Below are 18,958 nucleotides of genomic sequence, written 5' to 3' on the forward strand. Positions count from 1 at the left end.
CCCAACTGTTTGAGGGTGATCGCTACCACTGCAATCCTCACTAAGGAAGCCCTAAGATTGACACTAGGGCAGACCCTCCAGATCATCGCCCCACACGCAGTTGAGTCAATGCTTTGCAGTCCATCGGACCGGTGGATTTCCAATGCTCGAATCACCCAGCATCAGGTCCTGCTTCTCAACCCACCTCACTACAGTTCCTGATAACTGCCGCACTCAACTCAGCTACCCTACTGCCTGACGATGACCCTCGCCAACCCGTGCATGACTGCCTTGAGGTCCTAGAGAACGTCACCTGCACCAGACCAGACCTGACAGACAGCCCTTGGCCAAATCCAGACGCCACCACTCTATTTACGGATGGAAGTAGCTTCGCCTCAGAAGGAGTCAGGTATGCCGGGGCTGCAGCGGTTACCACTGAAACTGTCATCTGGGCACCAGCCCTAAGCCATGGAACTTCATCTCAGCGGGCTGAACTAGTAGCAGTGACTCAAGCTCTGCGGTGGGGTGAAAACAAGACTGTTAACATCTACACGGACAGCAGGTATGCCTTTGCCACGACACATGTACATGGGGCGTTATATAAGGAAAGGGGGCTACTGACCTCGGGAGGAAAAGAAATTAAGAATAAGGAAGAAATACTAGCCCTTCTAGAGGCAGTTTGGCTGCCAAAGAAAGTGGCAATCATCCATCGCCCAGGGCACCAGAACTCGGGCTCAGAGGTAGCACAAGGCAACTCCTTCGCTGATCAAACAGCAAAGGAGGCTGCCCGAAAACCAGTGGGGCCAATTGACATTCTGCCGGCCCTACCGCCCAGGATGCTAACGGACACTTCAGGGGAAGTTGAACTATGCAACGAGCTGGGAGGCAAAGAGGAATCTACTGGGTGGGTTAGGCTCCCGGACGGCCACATTGTAGTACCTGAGGCCTTGAGCCAAGGCCTTATAACCCAGGTTCACCAGAGCACTCACCTGGGAGGGACCAAGTTGATTGAACTATTGAAAAGAGACTATTACATTCCGGGGCTGCAACGAATGGCCAAGCAGGTATCAGCCCGGTGCCACATCTGCGCACAAGTGAATCCAGGGCCCTCCAAGGAAATACAACAAGGGACGAGGCTTCGTGGTCAGGCACCGGGGGAACATTGAGAGTTGGATTTCACCGAGGTCAGCCCGGGAACCTTCGGATTCAAGTACTTGCTTGTGTTCATTGACACTTTCTCAGGATGGACCGAAGCCTTCCCCACTAAGCAGGAGACCGCTCAGGTAGTAGCAAAGAAATTAGTCTCAGAAATATTGCCTCGATTTGGCCTGCCCATAACGCCGGGGTCCAACGATGGCCCGGCGTTCATCGCCCAGACCAGCCAATCTCTAGCAAGGGTGTTAGGGATCAATTGGAAATTGCATTGCATTGATAGGCCTCAGAGTTCAGGGCAAGTAGAAAGAATGAATAGAACCTTGAAAGAAACCCTAACTAAGTTCAAGCTGGAAACTGGCAAAAACTGGGTGAGTCTCCTCCCCTTTGCCCTGTTAAGGGCACGGCGCGCACCCTTGTAAGGGCATCACGCCTTATGAAATAATGTTTGGAAGACCCCCACCTCTCCTCCCTAAGTTAGGGGAAGAAAAGCTAACAGAAGTTCATAATTTTTCACTGCTTAAGTCCTTGCAGGCCCTCTATCTCACACGGCACGAGACCCACCAACTGGTCTCTGCCACCAGAACAACCGCTCAGCATCCAGTCCAGCCACACAACCATGCTCCAGGCAATTGGATCTGGGCGAAAAAGGTACAGCCTGCTTCTCTTGAGCACCACTGGGACGGACCTTTCCCTGTCATCCTCACAACACCCACCGCGGTCAAGGTAGCTGGACGCCGTCATTGGATTCACCATACCAGGATCAAGGCTGCGCATCCAATCCACCACAGACATCAGAACAATGGACCCTGCGTTGGACAGAGGACCCACTAAAGATAAGACTATCAAGGGTCCAGTCTGGACCATCTTAATTCTCTCCATTCTAAAGTAAGGGAGTCTTTGTATGGCTTTTAGGTGAAACCTGGCAGAATAAGAGAGGATTAGACCTACTATTAACTACTTATGTCAAAAAGGGTGCAGGCAGGAATCAATGATTTGCATTCCCCTAAAAAAACCAGTGGGGAATGTTAAGGGTGTGGTTCTGGGCAAAGATATGCTAAGGGCCAACTTCCGCTTCTGTAATCTGCTCGCTTGTTTGATGATTAACTAGGGTGTGGTTAATCTGCTTGCTTGTTTGATGATTAACTAGGGTGTGGTCAATCTGCTTGCTTGTTTGATGTTAACTGGGGTGTGGCTAGGCTTTGTAAACTGCCTCTCATGGGAGCTTGAGGCTGATCTCGAACCCTGTGTGGTAGAGAGTCAGTCGCCGGCCGGGCTAATAAAGGCTCATAATTCATCTCAATTGGCTCCGCGGGTCTTAGAATTGATCGCGCCACAACAGGTTGGCCAGGAGTGGCATTGTCGGGACTGAGACATAATCAATGTGCAAACTGCAAAAGGAAGTGCACTGGAGGGGCAAGTGTCCATCCAGCCCTGGGAAGCTGGGGAGGGCTGGACCTCATTAGTTTCTCGCCCCACATAGCAAGCCTCTCACAAAGGGCTTACTCTCTCCTCCAACAATGGAGGCTCAAGCACTTGCAAGCTCCAGTCCTAGAAAAATCCGCCAGGATCACAACAGTAGAACCTCAGGTCACCCCTCAATATGGCAAAAAGGGAAAACTGAATTTTTACTAGATACTAGAGCTGCCTACTCTGTCCTGACCCTTCCCATGGGCCTCTCTCTCCAATGCTAACTGCACAGTGACAGGAATAAACAGTCAGCCTAACGTAAATTTCCTTTCCCATTGAGAGACCAGGATTAGCAATGAAGTTCTCTGCCACACATCAGGACCAGGGTCCAGTGCGGAAAGCGCCTTGTCTGGGAAACTAGGACACAGCCAGAAAGTGGGGCAGCCCCCTTGCCCACCACACAATGCACGTTTGTGGGGAACCTAAGTCTAAACCATTGTAGACAACCCGCCTCTATGTCAGGGTTTCCTACTGGCAGGCCAACTACCGCCCAGCAATCTGTTAAACTCAGCCCTCAAGGCAAACAGAAAGGGCCCCGCCCAAAACTCAGGAAGGATAAGGCTATGCTTTCTTTAAAAGTGTCTGCTATAACACCAGCTGAAAATGTGTAACCAATGTTTTAACATCTCCGATAATATGACATTGAACTACAGCTCCACTACTTCTGTAAGGTATGCAAATTACTCACTAGATAGTTTCTTATTAATGGAAGAACTATTCTTATGTTAAAACCAAAACCAAGGGAAGACTTTTCTTACAGCAACAAGGCGATCAACTTCCTCTTAAGCTAGTCTCAGATATGAGACCCATCAAATGAGGGAGGAAATGAAATAGGACATCTCTTGCAGAGTTCATCTTTTTAGTAAACCTAGTTAAGTTTTCTTCCCTGCTCTCTTTAGGAAAAAAGGTGCTCCCCCTCAAATCCCGATAATTGCCCGAAACTGGTAACTCAGATCCTCTGGCTATTGATAAGGGCCATGGGCCCATTGTTGAGCAGAAATAGTGTTAAGACAGGCAGGGCCCTTAAAGTCTGAGAGGGAGGGGACTTTAGGCCAAAGGTCTTTTCACTCTTTAAGAAATATATTAACCAAGCCTGTTTTCCTTTACTCGCTTAATAGGCAAGTTAATAGATATATGATTTAAATAATCAGTTTGAATCTTTTTCCTCATCTAGGGACTGAGACTGCACCTCGGCAGGAAACCCAAGACTCCACCCTGACTAAGGCAGAAAGGGAAAGAGCTCCATGAAACCCCAGTAGGCAGGGACTATGACCCTTCTCAGCAGGAAGCAGATACAGAAGAAGAGACCTCCTGTCCCTCAACATCCATACTAATAATAAGGGGGTTCATGGCTCTTAGAAAAGAGTTAGGCAGGAAAACTAGTTAAGGAGTTTCTAGGTCTGCCTGCAAAGACACTGAAGTCATCCTATCTCAGAAGGGGTTTGCTGTAATCCATCATGCACCCCAAGGCCTTTAGGCTTCTCCCCTTACAAAATCCTTTTCGGGAGACTCTCCCCCCAGCGCAAAAGGGGAGAAGGGTGTAACTGCAACTATGTTAGCAGAAATTTAGGAAAAATATAGATTTAAGGATTTAAAGATTTAACAGGTATTATTCAGTCAGTAGAGAAAGAAATTTAGTAAGTTCTGTGTTAGGATCTGGCCGGCAGAATTAACTTTTTGAAAAAGTTTTATACACAGGTATTTGTAATAAATTTGGAGTCATAGTTGGAAGACTCAGATCATAATTGGCTTATTTTCCTAACTATTGTAATATTGACAGGAGAGGAGGCATCTGAAAGTAAAAATAGATGCAAAGGAAAGGGCCTGCAGAAATAACCGACTCAGCTGGTTAAAACTGCTCTCTCTTCCCCCCATTCTGCCCTCTGTAATATGTTTCCCACAGCTGCATTCCCCACCTCAAAGATTCTCCAGCCCCTTCCCTATCTCTGTAGCTGTATAGGAATGTCAAGACTGTGGAACCATTTGCTGTGTTACAGCAAGAGCTCAGCCTTCGGATAAGGAACCCCCTGAGTGGGCGCAGACATCAATGAATGCTGCTCCCTGCCTGTAAGCCTAGGAGTGCCGTCTCTTTGTTTAAGAATCTGATAAAGGTGCTGATAATTTAGCAGCCCCCCACCCAAAGCTGCTTTTCCCCACTCTGAGTAAGGAGGGACATGTAAAACCTCAAGACAAAGGAATCACGCGCCCCTTGCATGGACACCGCAAGGGGATATAAGCTGTAAGAAATCTAACCAAGGGGAGATCATGCTTTGGGTCTGTTGAATGCCCCACGCTCTCTGCCGGCATTAAATTCTCCTTCCTCTAACAAAGTTGTCTGAGCGTCTGAATTCCTCCATCGGGTTTCGCTTCCTGCAACAATATAATTCTCATTTAAAAGATAAATTAAACTTTAGAAAGAGCCCCCATCCTTCTAGGGGATTAGGTCCACCCCTTTTAGTCAAGAAAAGAAATATAGGTTACGTATTAGAAAAAGGAGCCATTCCAGCCAAACTAAACAGACTCCCACGTTGTTATATTAGCAACTCTCACTGGCATTAAAGTTAACAGGTATTACTCCGTGAATCCACCAGACCTGGGTAAAGAAAGCAGGGTCTCCAGAGAACCGGGAAACTTAGACTGCAGAACATTTTCTTGATCAGCCTCTCCGGATCGCATTCCGGAGGCAGCAGAAAATCCACCTGATATCGTCAGCCCTGCTCTGGCCACCCCCCGAAGCTGGTCAGTCTACGCACAGCAGAAGCTTGAGGAATTTCATCGTGAGACTCCTTATAATTGGACTTTAGAACTGTGAACTATATATCCATGTTATATCCATGTTACCAAAAGAGGTCAGAGAATGTCCACTACCTCAGTTTTCTATAGCTACCGTGAATGGCAGTGCTTTTCAGATATATTTTCCAGAGCTGCGCTGGATGTGGCAGGATTTACCACTTGCTGGACGTGAGTAGTGGCCCCTGAACAGGGACCTGAGTACGGGAAAACGTGTAAATAAGGTAAGGTGAGTAGACTCCCTCGGGAAAAGCGTACGCAAAAGAGTAGGGAGGAGAAAATACAGATCACAGCCTGGTAGAATTCAAAAAAGCACGCATGTTAAATAAATTTAAGGAATAGGCTGTCATAACCAGGAGTAAAACACAGGACAACAAGGGTCAAAGGACTGCAATGTTTTTGTGCAGAGCTTAAAGCTATACTTTGGGCTATGGAATATGGTGTGCACACTCACCAGATTCAGCAATTTTAGATCTCACATAGGAAACTTGTCCCTGGTTTCCAGAGGAAGGAACCGTAAATAGTTAAAGCTAGGAAAAGATTGGGAAGCTACCGAATTGATTCCCACCCAGGCAAGGTCCAAAACTGGGTGGCCCCACATAGGCTTTACTAGATTTGTAGAAACAAGGCCTACAATCGCCTCCCCCAAATTTGGAAGGAAGCTGTATAATTAGCATGATAAAGCCTTCCTCCTACCTCTGAGAATAGGGGAATTGCTTGGTCACCGGGTCCGAAAAGCCCTTGCAGGGCGTGGTGGCGCACGCCTGTAGTCCCAGCTACTCAGGAGGCTGAGGCAGGAGGATCGCTTGAGCCCAGGAGTTTTGGGCTGTAGTGCGCTATGCCGATCGGGTGTCCGCACTAAGTTCGGCATCAATATGATGACCTCCCGGGAGTGGGGGACCACCAGGTTGCCCAAGGAGGGGTGAACCGGCCCAGGTCGGAAACGGAGCAGGTGAAAACTCCTGTGCTGATCAGTAGTAGTAGGATTGCGCCTATGAATAGTCACTGCACTCCTGGCCTGGGCAACATAGCAAGATCCCATCTCTATGACAGCAGGTAAAAAGAGAACTTCAAATAGGAGACTGGAAGGATAATGAGCGGCCCCCAGAACACATAATCCAATACTACAGGCCAGCCATTTGGGCAAAAGAGATCTTGGGGATACCATACCCCCATTTACATGTTAAATCGAATTATCCAACTGCACGTAGTTACTAATAAAAGTAGGAGAGCCCTGACCATCCTGGCACATCAAGAAACTCAGATGAAAAATGCCATCTACCAGAACAGGTTGGCACTAGATTATCTATTAGCAGCAGAAGGAGGTATGTTTGGGAGATTCAATCTCACCAACTGTTGTGTGCAAAGAGAAGACCGGGGTCGGGCAGTTGAAGATTTTGTCAGGTGATGGGACTGGCACATGTGCCCGTACAAACATGGCATGGATGGGACCCCAATAACCTCTTTAGAGATTGGTTCTCCACTTTTGGAGGCTTTAAGACCTTAATTAGAGTAGTACTCCTCCTCCCCGATACCTGCCTACTTCTGCCTTACCTGTTGCCTCTTGTTTGGACAATTACCTCCCTTATAGAAGCTACAGTGGAGAGAAAGACTGCAGCAAAGATCCTTATGCAATAGAATTATCGGTCCCTGGTCCAGGGAGACCAAGAAGGAGATCAGGAAAATAGTCAAAAAGGTGATGCCCTATAAAGAATTTAGACGGGCATCAAAAGGGAAGAATGATATGGGAAATGTAAAGAAATCTAAGATGGCTACCCTGTCCCAAAGGAATTTTTCCAACCTCCTCTCCCTGGAACCCTACCTTTCCTGCACGCACGAAACAAAAGACCTCCAAGTATGAGGAGGTAATGTATAAATCTACCTGCCTGCCTTTGTTCAGGGCTCAGACTCTGGAGAGCGACTCCTCTGAGCCCGCCGGCGTAAACAAACCTCCTCTGATTCTTAGTTCGCTGAGTGCCGCTTGGTTCTTCCGGGTTCACAGGCCAAAATCCGCAACGACATACATGGTGGCCCTCTGCATCCCAGGGTTCTGCATCCTAGGATTAGGATTCAACCAACTGATGGACAATATTAGGAAAAAGTTACATTGTTGCTGATGTGCATTATGCGGTCAGATGGTTACGCCTGTACTGAACTTTCTCCTTGTAATTATTCCCTAACCCATACAGTATAACAGCTATTTATGTGGTATTCATGTTGGTTAGGTATTACAGGTACTCTAGAGGTGTGCGTCAGTTATATGCAAATATTCCACCGTTTACATAAAGGACTAGAGCGTCCACTGACTTTGGAGTCCCATGTGGGTCTCATGAGTGATGACTGTATATATATATGAAATCACTATGTCATACACCTAAAACTAATACAATGTTATGTGTCAATTACATCTCCATTTAAAAAAGGTGCCCATGGAATTAACAATGGTGTCCATGGAATAACAACTGCAAACTTTTAGTACATACCAAAATCACCTAAAGCAGTGGCCCTCCAACTTTTGTGTTTATTAGGAGTCACCTGAGGGGCTGGTGAAAAGGAAGCCTTTTTCCGCTCTGCCGCCTGCAGTTCCAGGACTGGGGAGCCTCAAGCTACAGAAACCCAGGGGTTTGTGATACCCACGGTGCCCCTTGCATTTGGGGACTTGCTGACCAGTGATGATGTGACAATGCAGGTTGCAGGGCTCTCGCCCAGGCCTCCCCTTTAGGAGGGTGTGCAGAGGCTGCCAGCCATGTGCTTTCTTGTTACAACACAGATACTCTTCAAGAACTCATGGTCTTACATGGTCAGGTCTTTCACACATTTTACATTGAAAACCAAAGAAAAAAATGCATTTGCCACCATATCTAGTACATACGCATTTATGATATTTCGGGGACTGATCCTTACCCTGGCACAGTGTGGTGAGCGTCCCTCTAAAATCAGAACTCTTCGTGGCACCAAAAGATAAAAACCCAAGGACAAGAAATTCCTCTCATTTTCTTGCCTCCAGACCATGCTTCTCTCTTCTGAATTAAGCCTGCAGTCCTCTGACACCCTTTAAAAGTCTGGATGCTTTTCAAACGCACTCTCCACCTAACTCAGTGATTCAGGGTGCATTTCAAGCCATATACCTGAGTAACTTTTCAAATATAGTTGTGTGTTCACTTCTGGGAATTCTCCCAGCTCCAGGCTGATCTCCAAACCACTTCTAGAGAGGACTCCTTCTTTTCACACTGTGGACTGGAGTATGTGTTTGTGGCGGGAGGGGAAGTTGTAAAAGTGGAAATTCTCCAGTTTCAGGGAGGTAGTGTCTCCAGGAGCCAGCCCCCAGGGAGAGCAGTAACTCAGTTACAGGGAGGTGATATCTCCAGGCGCCAGCCCCAGGAGAAGTGCAACATTCCAAGGTAAAGATAATAAAACTGTCTACTAGGCCCTTTTTGATCTGAGAGTTCCCTGGATACATTTATCTTTGTACAAAACATTACAGCTAACTTCTGCTTCTTGTAATCTGCTTATTCAAGGATGTAGTAGGAGGCTTTATAAGCTCCCTCCTCTGGAAGCTCAGGGCTGAATCTCCTCTAACCCTGCGTGGTAGAGTCAGTCGCCGGCCCGCTAATAAAGGCTCATAATTAATCTCAATTGGCTCCGTGGGTCTCAGAATCATTTACGCCACAACAAAGCGGGCAGTGGCCCTGCTGTCAGATGCTTCCCGCACCCCAGTCCTGCTGACCCTGAGGACACGGGAGCCTGCGTCAGAACCCCTGGAGTCCATGGGCTCAGTGCCCCAACTGTGGCAATAGGCACCTCCCTCCAATCTGGAGCCTCTTCTGTTAAACACCAGCGACCCCGTGCGTCGCCCACAAGCTAATTGGCCCCGCTCAAGTCGCCGACCTGCAGGGAAAAGGGGTTTGTTGCAAGACTCTGGGTTTAAAGAAGGGGTCCTAGTTATCCTCCCCACAATACTGGGCCGCCAGCACTCCAGAGAAACTGGACTCACAGAGCCTGTGTAAGCCCCAGTATAGACGAGCGCAAAAGGCCTCAGGGCGGCACTGGGGATTGGCGACAGTCCTGGAAGCACACACACGGGAGGAAAGGCCATACTGTCCCCGAATTCCCGAGACACTCCCCCTCCCCCGGGAGGAGATACAGTCCAAGGAGGCGGGAGCTCAGACCTGAAAGCCCTGCTTCCCCTCCTGCAAGGGCCAATCTCCTGAGAGAGCCCTTTGTCATTACCAATGAGAGGTGTCGCCCTCAGCTCTAGCTTTTTCCTTTAATGACTCTCAAAAACAATCACATCGGAACCATCCATAGGTATACACAGGGTAACATAGTGATTTGTCAGGGGAAGAAACACCTAAACCTGTGGAGAACTTTTATGTGTTTATTTGACCCAAAGCAACTGGCATGCCCAGGAGCAAGTTCTCAAAATATCTGAGGAATGAAGGAGGGTCTGAAAGGTAGCTCAGAGGCATGGGACCCTGGACGCACAGGAACAGGGGACAGGACTGGCTTGAGGCAAAGATGAGCCTTTCACTAAGGAAAGTATGTGCCTGGGGCGTGACTTCCCATTACCGCCTGCCCAGGTAGGAAGCAATGATCTATCATAGCACTCATTTTTCATCCAGAGATTGAACATTTATATGCCTTGCCATAATTTGCTTTTTAAAGGAGATTACCTACAAAAACTATGGGATTTTTAAAATTTATTTAAACCTTCTGCTCTACAAATGGGAGGCAAAAATTCTGGTGAATTGTGATTTCAAACATCCACATGGTAATTTAGAAATAAATGCATGCAGGGAGGTCTCTCCCGGTCATTTTTCTGGAAGGGAGGAGCTACCTGTGACCTCTTTCCACCACCATCCCTCCAGCTTCCAGTGTGCTAGGGCCCTCCAGAACCCTTCTAACCAATGAGTACCCGGCACCAAAGGTGGTGACTGGCTGGTGGTAACTGAGAGTGGGTGGCTCCGGGGTCTGGGGCCCCAGGGAGTCTGTCCAAGATCCCGCCATCACAAATTCTGGCCTGGGGGCCCACGGACTTAGCGGGACATGCCAACCCCACCCCCACCCCACCCCCACCCTCGCTTTCCCAGACTGCTGTGTGCCCTGGCTGTCCTCCTAGGCACCTCCCTGCAGCCAGCACACCCCTCCCTCCCGAAGGGACGCAAAGGTCCTTAAAGCTGTCCCCCACGCCAGAGGGACTGGTCCCCTGGAACTCTGGGAGCCCAGGTGAAGCCACAGCGGTGCTGGGATAGGGGAGGAGGAACTAGAGAAGTGGGAGGGTCCAGTGGTCAGGGCTGGACGAGGAAGGCTGAGGAGCATGCATGTCTGCTGCAGAAGGGAGGGCTTTGGAACTGAGGAGTCCAAGTAGCGGTCCCTGTGAAAGAGCCTGGAAATAGGGAGCAGGTGCATGTGTTGTGTCCCCAGAGATTCTTCCAATGCCCTGTGTGTGGACCCTTCATGTTTCTGAGCCTTGGTTTAGACTCAGTTAAGGAATTTGATACTGGATAATTTCTGAGTATTTATCAGGGTATTAAATCTGTGTTAGTAGAAGCAGCAAATTAAAAAAAAAAACATTTTAAAGAAATTATACTAAATAGTTGTGGGGGTAAATAATAACTGATCAGGAGACCTTTTTAAGTAACAATAAGGATATATATAAATTGTAACCTTCCTAGTGAGAATAAGTAACATAAAGGAAGAAATGGGAACTTCAGTGTTAAACTCGCTTTTCCTATAATGGGAAATCTGTATGGACAAAAAAATCTGATCGCAAATCCCGACCTGGGCAGGCAGTGATGGGAGTTCACGCCCCAGGCACATAGCTTCCTTAGTGAAAGGCTCATCTTTGCCCCAAGCTAGCCCTGTCCCCTGTTCTGTGCACCCGGGTCACAGGCCTTTGAAATGCCCCCTTTCAGAGCCACCCTCAGGAGAGCACAGAACCTTGACAACCCAGTGACCCAGCATGCCACACTCTTGCCCCCTCCATGTCTCTCCTTATTTCAAATACACAAAAGAAACTGCAAAGCCGTCACTCTCTGAAGCATCTGAGATCTTGCTCCCAGGCAAGTGATCAGTTTGACTCAAATAAACTCATAAAAATTCTCTACAGGTTTGATCACTACTTACGTCAATACCTGGGTCAAGCAGGCCACACAGGAAGGCAGCTCTTGTCACATCAAGGTAGCATCTGTTAACCAGCTCGAGCCACACCCAGGGCCCTCCACACGGGTGCAGAATTCCAGCTTTTACCATTTGGGGTGATGCTTAGGAGCTAGGCCTGGGTTATTGGCAAAGCCCATGACACACGCTTTGGTGCTGTTTGTGTCAGTGTGACGACATCCACACCTGTAGAGAATTTATATAAGTGTTTATTTGAGCCAAACTGACAACATGCCCGGGAACAAGATCTCAAACGCTTTGGAGAGTGACAGCTTTGCGGTTTCATTTATGATTTGAAATTCAGGAGGGAACATGAGGAAGATGATGCAGAAGAGAAGGAGAGAGTAAGGAGGTGAGGGAGGTTGGGGGGGGGAGTTGCAGACAGTTAAGACCCTGTGCTCTCTGGAAGGCAGTTATGCCTCTGAGGGGTCTTCTGGTATTTCAAAGGTGCATGAACCTGGATGCAGTAAAACAATGGCAGGGCTGGCTTAAAACTTTTCACTGAAAAACTGGTAGGCCTGGGGTGCCACTCCCCACCAGGACCTGCTGGGTAGGAATTTACAACTTATTATAGCACCCTTTCCATCCACACCTGCAAACTACTGAAAGCTGAGAGTCTGAGTCCCAACATTCCATGGATCTTGGGAAGAATTTTTCCTTGATGGGGTCTTCTCACAACTGGGTGATGGCTGAGGAGTGCGAGGGCCCTTTCAAGGATTGCTGGGTTCTATCATAGCTGTGGGGCAGTATCTTGCTACTTTCAACTCCTGTATTAATGTCATGGAAGGAACATCCAAACCAATAGAAAACTTTCATGAATTCACTTGAGCCAAACTGATGGCAATTGCTGGAAAGCAAAATCTCAACAGATTAAAACACTCCAGAGAATTAGAATCACAGGAGGAGACGTAAGGAGGATTATATGAAATCCATAGGTTGTAGATTAAGGGTGGGAAAAAGCTAAGCCAAGAAATTTCTGGGATTGGATAAAAGTGAAAGGGAGAGATACATATTTCTTTTACATGAGTGGGTACAGAGTTAATAATTAACAGTTACAGCTCAAACAGATGATGTGCAGGGGACAAGATAACAGTGAGGGGTTCTGTGGCCTCTGCTCTGGTGCCCGAGGTTGTGCCCTGAGGGGTCTGGAAAAGGAGATCACTCTGACATTTCAAAGGTATGTGACCTTAGATGCACAAAGACAATAGATAGGATTACTTAAGGTACAGCTTGACCTTTGTCAAGGAAGCTACAGGCCTGGGATGTGACTGCCCACCATGACCTGCTTTATTTAGTTAGGAATGTTTATGTTCAGAGCACCCTGTGTGGTCACATTCAGTCTCTGAGTTTGTAGGGCCCACCATGCTGGCCTCCCCTGAGCTCGTCAGGTTTAGTATGTGGCACCTTGTGTCCACATTAACAATTGGACACCAGTGAGTCAGTGGCCCACACTTCTCCTGGGCTCCCCAAAATGCTAACTGAACTCTGGCATCCCGTAGCCTGATGAGAAACTGTCATCAACTCCACTGTATGAACAGACCCAGACCAACAAGAGAAACGACCTGATTTAACACACGCACATATGGGAGCCCTGCACACCTGAGAGCCGGAGGCCCTACTTGCAGCACGGGGTCAGAGATGCACAGGAGACCTGGTGTTCCAGGCATTCGAGCTGGAGGTAAGGCCGGGGACTTCAGAGGGCACCTGTGGGATGAGAAGAGCAGGTGCTTGGTAACCAGAAGTCTGCCCTGTCCTGCAGGCCAAAAGAGGTGACTCTGCTTCTCTGTGGCTATGGGCCAGGCCCCTAACGCAAGTTCTTCCAGGGGCTTAAGTAGCAGAGCTTCTCTAGAGCCTACAGGGTCTTGGTTGCCTCTAGCCCAAAACAACCCACGTGTCACACAGGCACATAGTGGGGTGACTGGTTCTGAACCCCCACAGCAGCTTGTGAAAGCATTAAAAAATAAACTATCTGTGACATTTGATGAGCATGGCGAGATAGACTCATTCTGGGGACTAACGGGCTAGGTGCGGACATGTTGCAGGATTCTCAAACAGAGAGACAGGACACTGAGGGCTATAAGCAGGAAGCAGCGTTTATTGAAGCCGGCACCAGCTCAGCGGATTCTTATCCAAGGGCCAAGCCCCAGTTGTAAGGTGGTGGGCAGTTTTATAGAATCTTGTACTTCCGCATTCCTACACAGCTATAGATATTCCATATAAGGAAGGCGAACATACGGAGAACATTGATTGGCTGCCAAATTATAAGGAAACCGGTATAATCATTTAAGCAGGTCAGTCGGAAAGTCGGGGGCCGGGGTGGGGGACTCATGCAGGGCAGAGATTGGTCTCAACTCTGTGTACAAGGAAAAGTAGGGATTTACAGGCAAGGAGCTGTGGGGGTAGGGTCAGTGGACAGAAAATTACTGGGAGGAAACACAAGGGGCAGGGGGCGTTCTGGCCAAACTGACTGACCTGGGGCATCCTTGCTTAAGGCTCAGCTGAGGGACAGTATGGTGACGAACCTGAGCGGACATCCAGGGCAATCCAATATCTCTAGGCTGCAAGTTCGGTTAAACTGACAGGACACTCGCTAAAACTGGACAATGCAGAGATGAGCATGGAAGCCCCAAAACAGTTCTACTTGAAGAAATGCTCAGGGGAGCCCAAACTGAGTTTGGTTGAGGAGAGAATTGTCACTTAAGGAACGTCCACACCCACAGAGAGATTTTATGAGTATATTTGAGCTAAAATTGACGATTGCCTGGAAGCACAATCTCAAACACTCTGGAGAATGATGGCTTTGCAGTTTCCTTCATGCATTTCGAATTAAGGAAGGAACTAGAGAAGGTTCCATGGGGTGAGAGATTCAATTGTAGGAGCGTAACCAGGCTCTGTGCTCTACTGAGGTGGTCACCTTTAGAAGGAGACTCTAAAAGCAAAGGCCTGTGACCCTGGACAAGAGACAGGGCTAGCTTGAGGCAAATATAAGCCTTTCGTTAAAGAAGCTGTGTGCCTGGGGCGTGACCTCCCTGCCACCACATGCCCAGGTAGGGATTTATGATCAGATCCCCTGTGAGGTCGCTTTCCATAGAATCCTTTTATTCCTAGCAGAACAGAAGAAAGCAGAAAATACCACAGTGTCAGAATATTGTGCTTTTCTCTGGGCTGCAGGGTGAAATCCACACTCTCCCACACAGCTCCCCACAAATAGCAAGTGTTTTCAAGAGGCTCCTTGAGGCCTCTCTCTCCTGCATTTGTGCTGGTGAAGCCCAATAAACCTGAACCAGACATGACCAATAACCAACGCCATCCTGGAAACACTCCAAGCAGAAAGTGCAGGGAGCTCAACTGGCAGCCTCTGCACACCCTCCTAAAGGGGAGGCCTGGGCGAGAGCCCTGCAACCTGCATTGTCACATCATCACTGGTCAGCAAGTCCCCAAATGCAAGGGGCACCGTGGGTATCACAAACCCCTGGGTTTCTGTAGCTTGAGGCTCCCCAGTCCTGGAACTGCAGGCGGCAGAGCGGAAAAAGGCTTCCTTTTCACCAGCCCCTCAGGTGACTCCTAATAAACACAAAAGTTGGAGGGCCACTGCTTTAGGTGATTTTGGTATGTACTAAAAGTTTGCAGTTGTTATTCCATGGACACCATTGTTAATTCCATGGGCACCTTTTTTAAATGGAGATGTAATTGACACATAACATTGTATTAGTTTTAGGTGTATGACATAGTGATTTCATATATATATACAGTCATCACTCATGAGACCCACATGGGACTCCAAAGTCAGTGGACGCTCTAGTCCTTTATGTAAACGGTGGAATATTTGCATATAACTGACGCACACCTCTAGAGTACCTGTAATACCTAACCAACATGAATACCACATAAATAGCTGTTATACTGTATGGGTTAGGGAATAATTACAAGGAGAAAGTTCAGTACAGGCGTAACCATCTGACCGCATAATGCACATCAGCAACAATGTAACTTTTTCCTAATATTGTCCATCAGTTGGTTGAATCCTAATCCTAGGATGCAGAACCCTGGGATGCAGAGGGCCACCATGTATGTCGTTGCGGATTTTGGCCTGTGAACCCGGAAGAACCAAGCGGCACTCAGCGAACTAAGAATCAGAGGAGGTTTGTTTACGCCGGCGGGCTCAGAGGAGTCGCTCTCCAGAGTCTGAGCCCTGAACAAAGGCAGGCAGGTAGATTTATACATTACCTCCTCATACTTGGAGGTCTTTTGTTTCGTGCGTGCAGGAAAGGTAGGGTTCCAGGGAGAGGAGGTTGGAAAAATTCCTTTGGGACAGGGTAGCCATCTTAGATTTCTTTACATTTCCCATATCATTCTTCCCTTTTGATGCCCGTCTAAATTCTTTATAGGGCATCACCTTTTTGACTATTTTCCTGATCTCCTTCTTGGTCTCCCTGGACCAGGGACCGATAATTCTATTGCATAAGGATCTTTGCTGCAGTCTTTCTCTCCACTGTAGCTTCTATAAGGGAGGTAATTGTCCAAACAAGAGGCAACAGGTAAGGCAGAAGTAGGCAGGTATCGGGGAGGAGGAGTACTACTCTAATTAAGGTCTTAAAGCCTCCAAAAGTGGAGAACCAATCTCTAAAGAGGTTATTGGGGTCCCATCCATGCCATGTTTGTACGGGCACATGTGCCAGTCCCATCACCTGACAAAATCTTCAACTGCCCGACCCCGGTCTTCTCTTTGCACACAACAGTTGGTGAGATTGAATTTCCCAAATATACCTCCTTCTGCTGCTAATAGATAATCTAGTGCCAACCTGTTCTGGTAGATGGCATTTTTCATCTGAGTTTCTTGATGTGCCAGGATGGTCAGGGCTCTCCTACTTTTATTAGTAACTACGTGCAGTTGGATAATTCGATTTAACATGTAAATGGGGGTATGGTATCCCCAAGATCTCTTTTGCCCAAATGGCTGGCCTGTAGTATTGGATTATGTGTTCTGGGGGCCGCTCATTATCCTTCCAGTCTCCTATTTGAAGTTCTCTTTTTACCTGCTGTCATAGAGATGGGATCTTGCTATGTTGCCCAGGCCAGGAGTGCAGTGACTATTCATAGGCGCAATCCTACTACTACTGATCAGCACAGGAGTTTTCACCTGCTCCGTTTCCGACCTGGGCCGGTTCACCCCTCCTTGGGCAACCTGGTGGTCCCCCACTCCCGGGAGGTCATCATATTGATGCCGAACTTAGTGCGGACACCCGATCGGCATAGCGCACTACAGCCCAAAACTCCTGGGCTCAAGCGATCCTCCTGCCTCAGCCTCCTGAGTAGCTGGGACTACAGGCGTGCGCCACCACGCCCTGCAAGGGCTTTTCGGACCCGGTGACCAAGCAATTCCCCTATTCTCAGAGGTAGGAGGAAGGCTTTATCATGCTAATTATACAGCTTCCTTCCAAATTTGGGGGAGGCGATTGTAGGCCTTGTTTCTACAAATCTAGTAAAGCCTATGTGGGGCCACCCAGTTTTGGACCTTGCCTGGGTGGGAATCAATTCGGTAGCTTCCCAATCTTTTCCTAGCTTTAACTATTTACGGTTCCTTCCTCTGGAAACCAGGGACAAGTTTCCTATGTGAGATCTAAAATTGCTGAATCTGGTGAGTGTGCACACCATATTCCATAGCCCAAAGTATAGCTTTAAGCTCTGCACAAAAACATTGCAGTCCTTTGACCCTTGTTGTCCTGTGTTTTACTCCTGGTTATGACAGCCTATTCCTTAAATTTATTTAACATGCGTGCTTTTTTGAATTCTACCAGGCTGTGATCTGTATTTTCTCCTCCCTACTCTTTTGCGTACGCTTTTCCCGAGGGAGTCTACTCACCTTACCTTATTTACACGTTTTCCCGTACTCAGGTCCCTGTTCAGGGGCCACTACTCACGTCCAGCAAGTGGTAAATCCTGCCACATCCAGCGCAGCTCTGGAAAATATATCTGAAAAGCACTGCCATTCACGGTAGCTATAGAAAACTGAGGTAGTGGACATTCTCTGACCTCTTTTGGTAACATGGATATAACATGGATATATAGTTCACAGTTCTAAAGTCCAATTATAAGGAGTCTCACGATGAAATTCCTCAAGCTTCTGCTGTGCGTAGACTGACCAGCTTCGGGGGGTGGCCAGAGCAGGGCTGACGATATCAGGTGGATTTTCTGCTGCCTCCGGAATGCGATCCGGAGAGGCTGATCAAGAAAATGTTCTGCAGTCTAAGTTTCCCGGTTCTCTGGAGACCCTGCTTTCTTTACCCAGGTCTGGTGGATTCACGGAGTAATACCTGTTAACTTTAATGCCAGTGAGAGTTGCTAATATAACAACGTGGGAGTCTGTTTAGTTTGGCTGGAATGGCTCCTTTTTCTAATACGTAACCTATATTTCTTTTCTTGACTAAAAGGGGTGGACCTAATCCCCTAGAAGGATGGGGGCTCTTTCTAAAGTTTAATTTATCTTTTAAATGAGAATTATATTGTTGCAGGAAGCGAAACCCGATGGAGGAATTCAGACGCTCAGACAACTTTGTTAGAGGAAGGAGAATTTAATGCCGGCAGAGAGCGTGGGGCATTCAACAGACCCAAAGCATGATCTCCCCTTGGTTAGATTTCTTACAGCTTATATCCCCTTGCGGTGTCCATGCAAGGGGCGCGTGATTCCTTTGTCTTGAGGTTTTACATGTCCCTCCTTACTCAGAGTGGGGAAAAGCAGCTTTGGGTGGGGGGCTGCTAAATTATCAGCACCTTTATCAGATTCTTAAACAAAGAGACGGCACTCCTAGGCTTACAGGCAGGGAGCAGCATTCATTGATGTCTGCGCCCACTCAGGGGGTTCCTTATCCGAAGGCTGAGCTCTTGCTGTAACACAGCAAATGGTTCCACAGTCTTGACATTCCTATACAGCTACAGAGATAGGGAAGGGGCTGGAGAATCTTTGAGGTGGGGAATGCAGCTGTGGGAAACATATTACAGAGGGCAGAATGGGGGGAAGAGAGAGCAGTTTTAACCAGCTGAGTCGGTTATTTCTGCAGGCCCTTTCCTTTGCATCTATTTTTACTTTCAGATGCCTCCTCTCCTGTCAATATTACAATAGTTAGGAAAATAAGCCAATTATGATCTGAGTCTTCCAACTATGACTCCAAATTTATTACAAATACCTGTGTATAAAACTTTTTCAAAAAGTTAATTCTGCCGGCCAGATCCTAACACAGAACTTACTAAATTTCTTTCTCTACTGACTGAATAATACCTGTTAAATCTTTAAATCCTTAAATCTATATTTTTCCTAAATTTCTGCTAACATAGTTGCAGTTACACCCTTCTCCCCTTTTGCGCTGGGGGGAGAGTCTCCCGAAAAGGATTTTGTAAGGGGAGAAGCCTA

The 18,958-nt window shown here is 47.7% G+C and overlaps 2 long non-coding RNA genes across 32 annotated transcripts in view; one reads left to right on the forward strand and one right to left on the reverse strand.

Moving 5' to 3' along the window:
- LOC120620479 (uncharacterized) overlaps positions 1 to 18,148 on the forward strand; it is a 31,235-nt gene extending 13,087 nt beyond the window's left edge. For 8 of the 31 annotated variants that reach the window (XR_005657917.1, XR_005657913.1, XR_005657914.1 and 5 more), the window contains 3 exons: positions 6,176 to 6,343; positions 6,765 to 6,770; positions 18,136 to 18,148. This is a non-coding gene — a long non-coding RNA (uncharacterized LOC120620479). Of the gene's footprint in view, positions 1 to 493; positions 505 to 3,047; positions 3,059 to 3,960; positions 3,967 to 4,198; positions 4,208 to 4,682; positions 4,694 to 5,760; positions 5,771 to 6,147; positions 6,344 to 6,764; positions 6,771 to 7,679; positions 7,689 to 7,919; positions 7,922 to 8,688; positions 8,698 to 10,374; positions 10,378 to 11,180; positions 11,193 to 11,888; positions 11,895 to 14,658; positions 14,671 to 15,065; positions 15,078 to 18,135 lie in introns of those variants that run through there. The other 23 variants (XR_005657895.1, XR_005657911.1, XR_005657907.1 and 20 more) reach the window with 20 other exon arrangements.
- Positions 4,886 to 18,351, reverse strand: LOC120620480 (uncharacterized). The gene is made up of 4 exons (XR_005657922.1): positions 18,341 to 18,351; positions 16,691 to 16,872; positions 16,264 to 16,269; positions 4,886 to 4,898 (listed from the first exon to the last, which is right to left on the reverse strand). It is a non-coding gene; the product is annotated as an uncharacterized LOC120620480 (long non-coding RNA).
- Between the last annotated feature and the right edge of the window lie 607 nt (positions 18,352 to 18,958).

Source organism: Pteropus medius, unplaced genomic scaffold, assembly GCF_902729225.1.
Source record: "Pteropus medius unplaced genomic scaffold, Ma_sr-lr_union100, whole genome shotgun sequence".
Lineage (NCBI taxonomy): Eukaryota > Metazoa > Chordata > Mammalia > Chiroptera > Pteropodidae > Pteropus > Pteropus medius.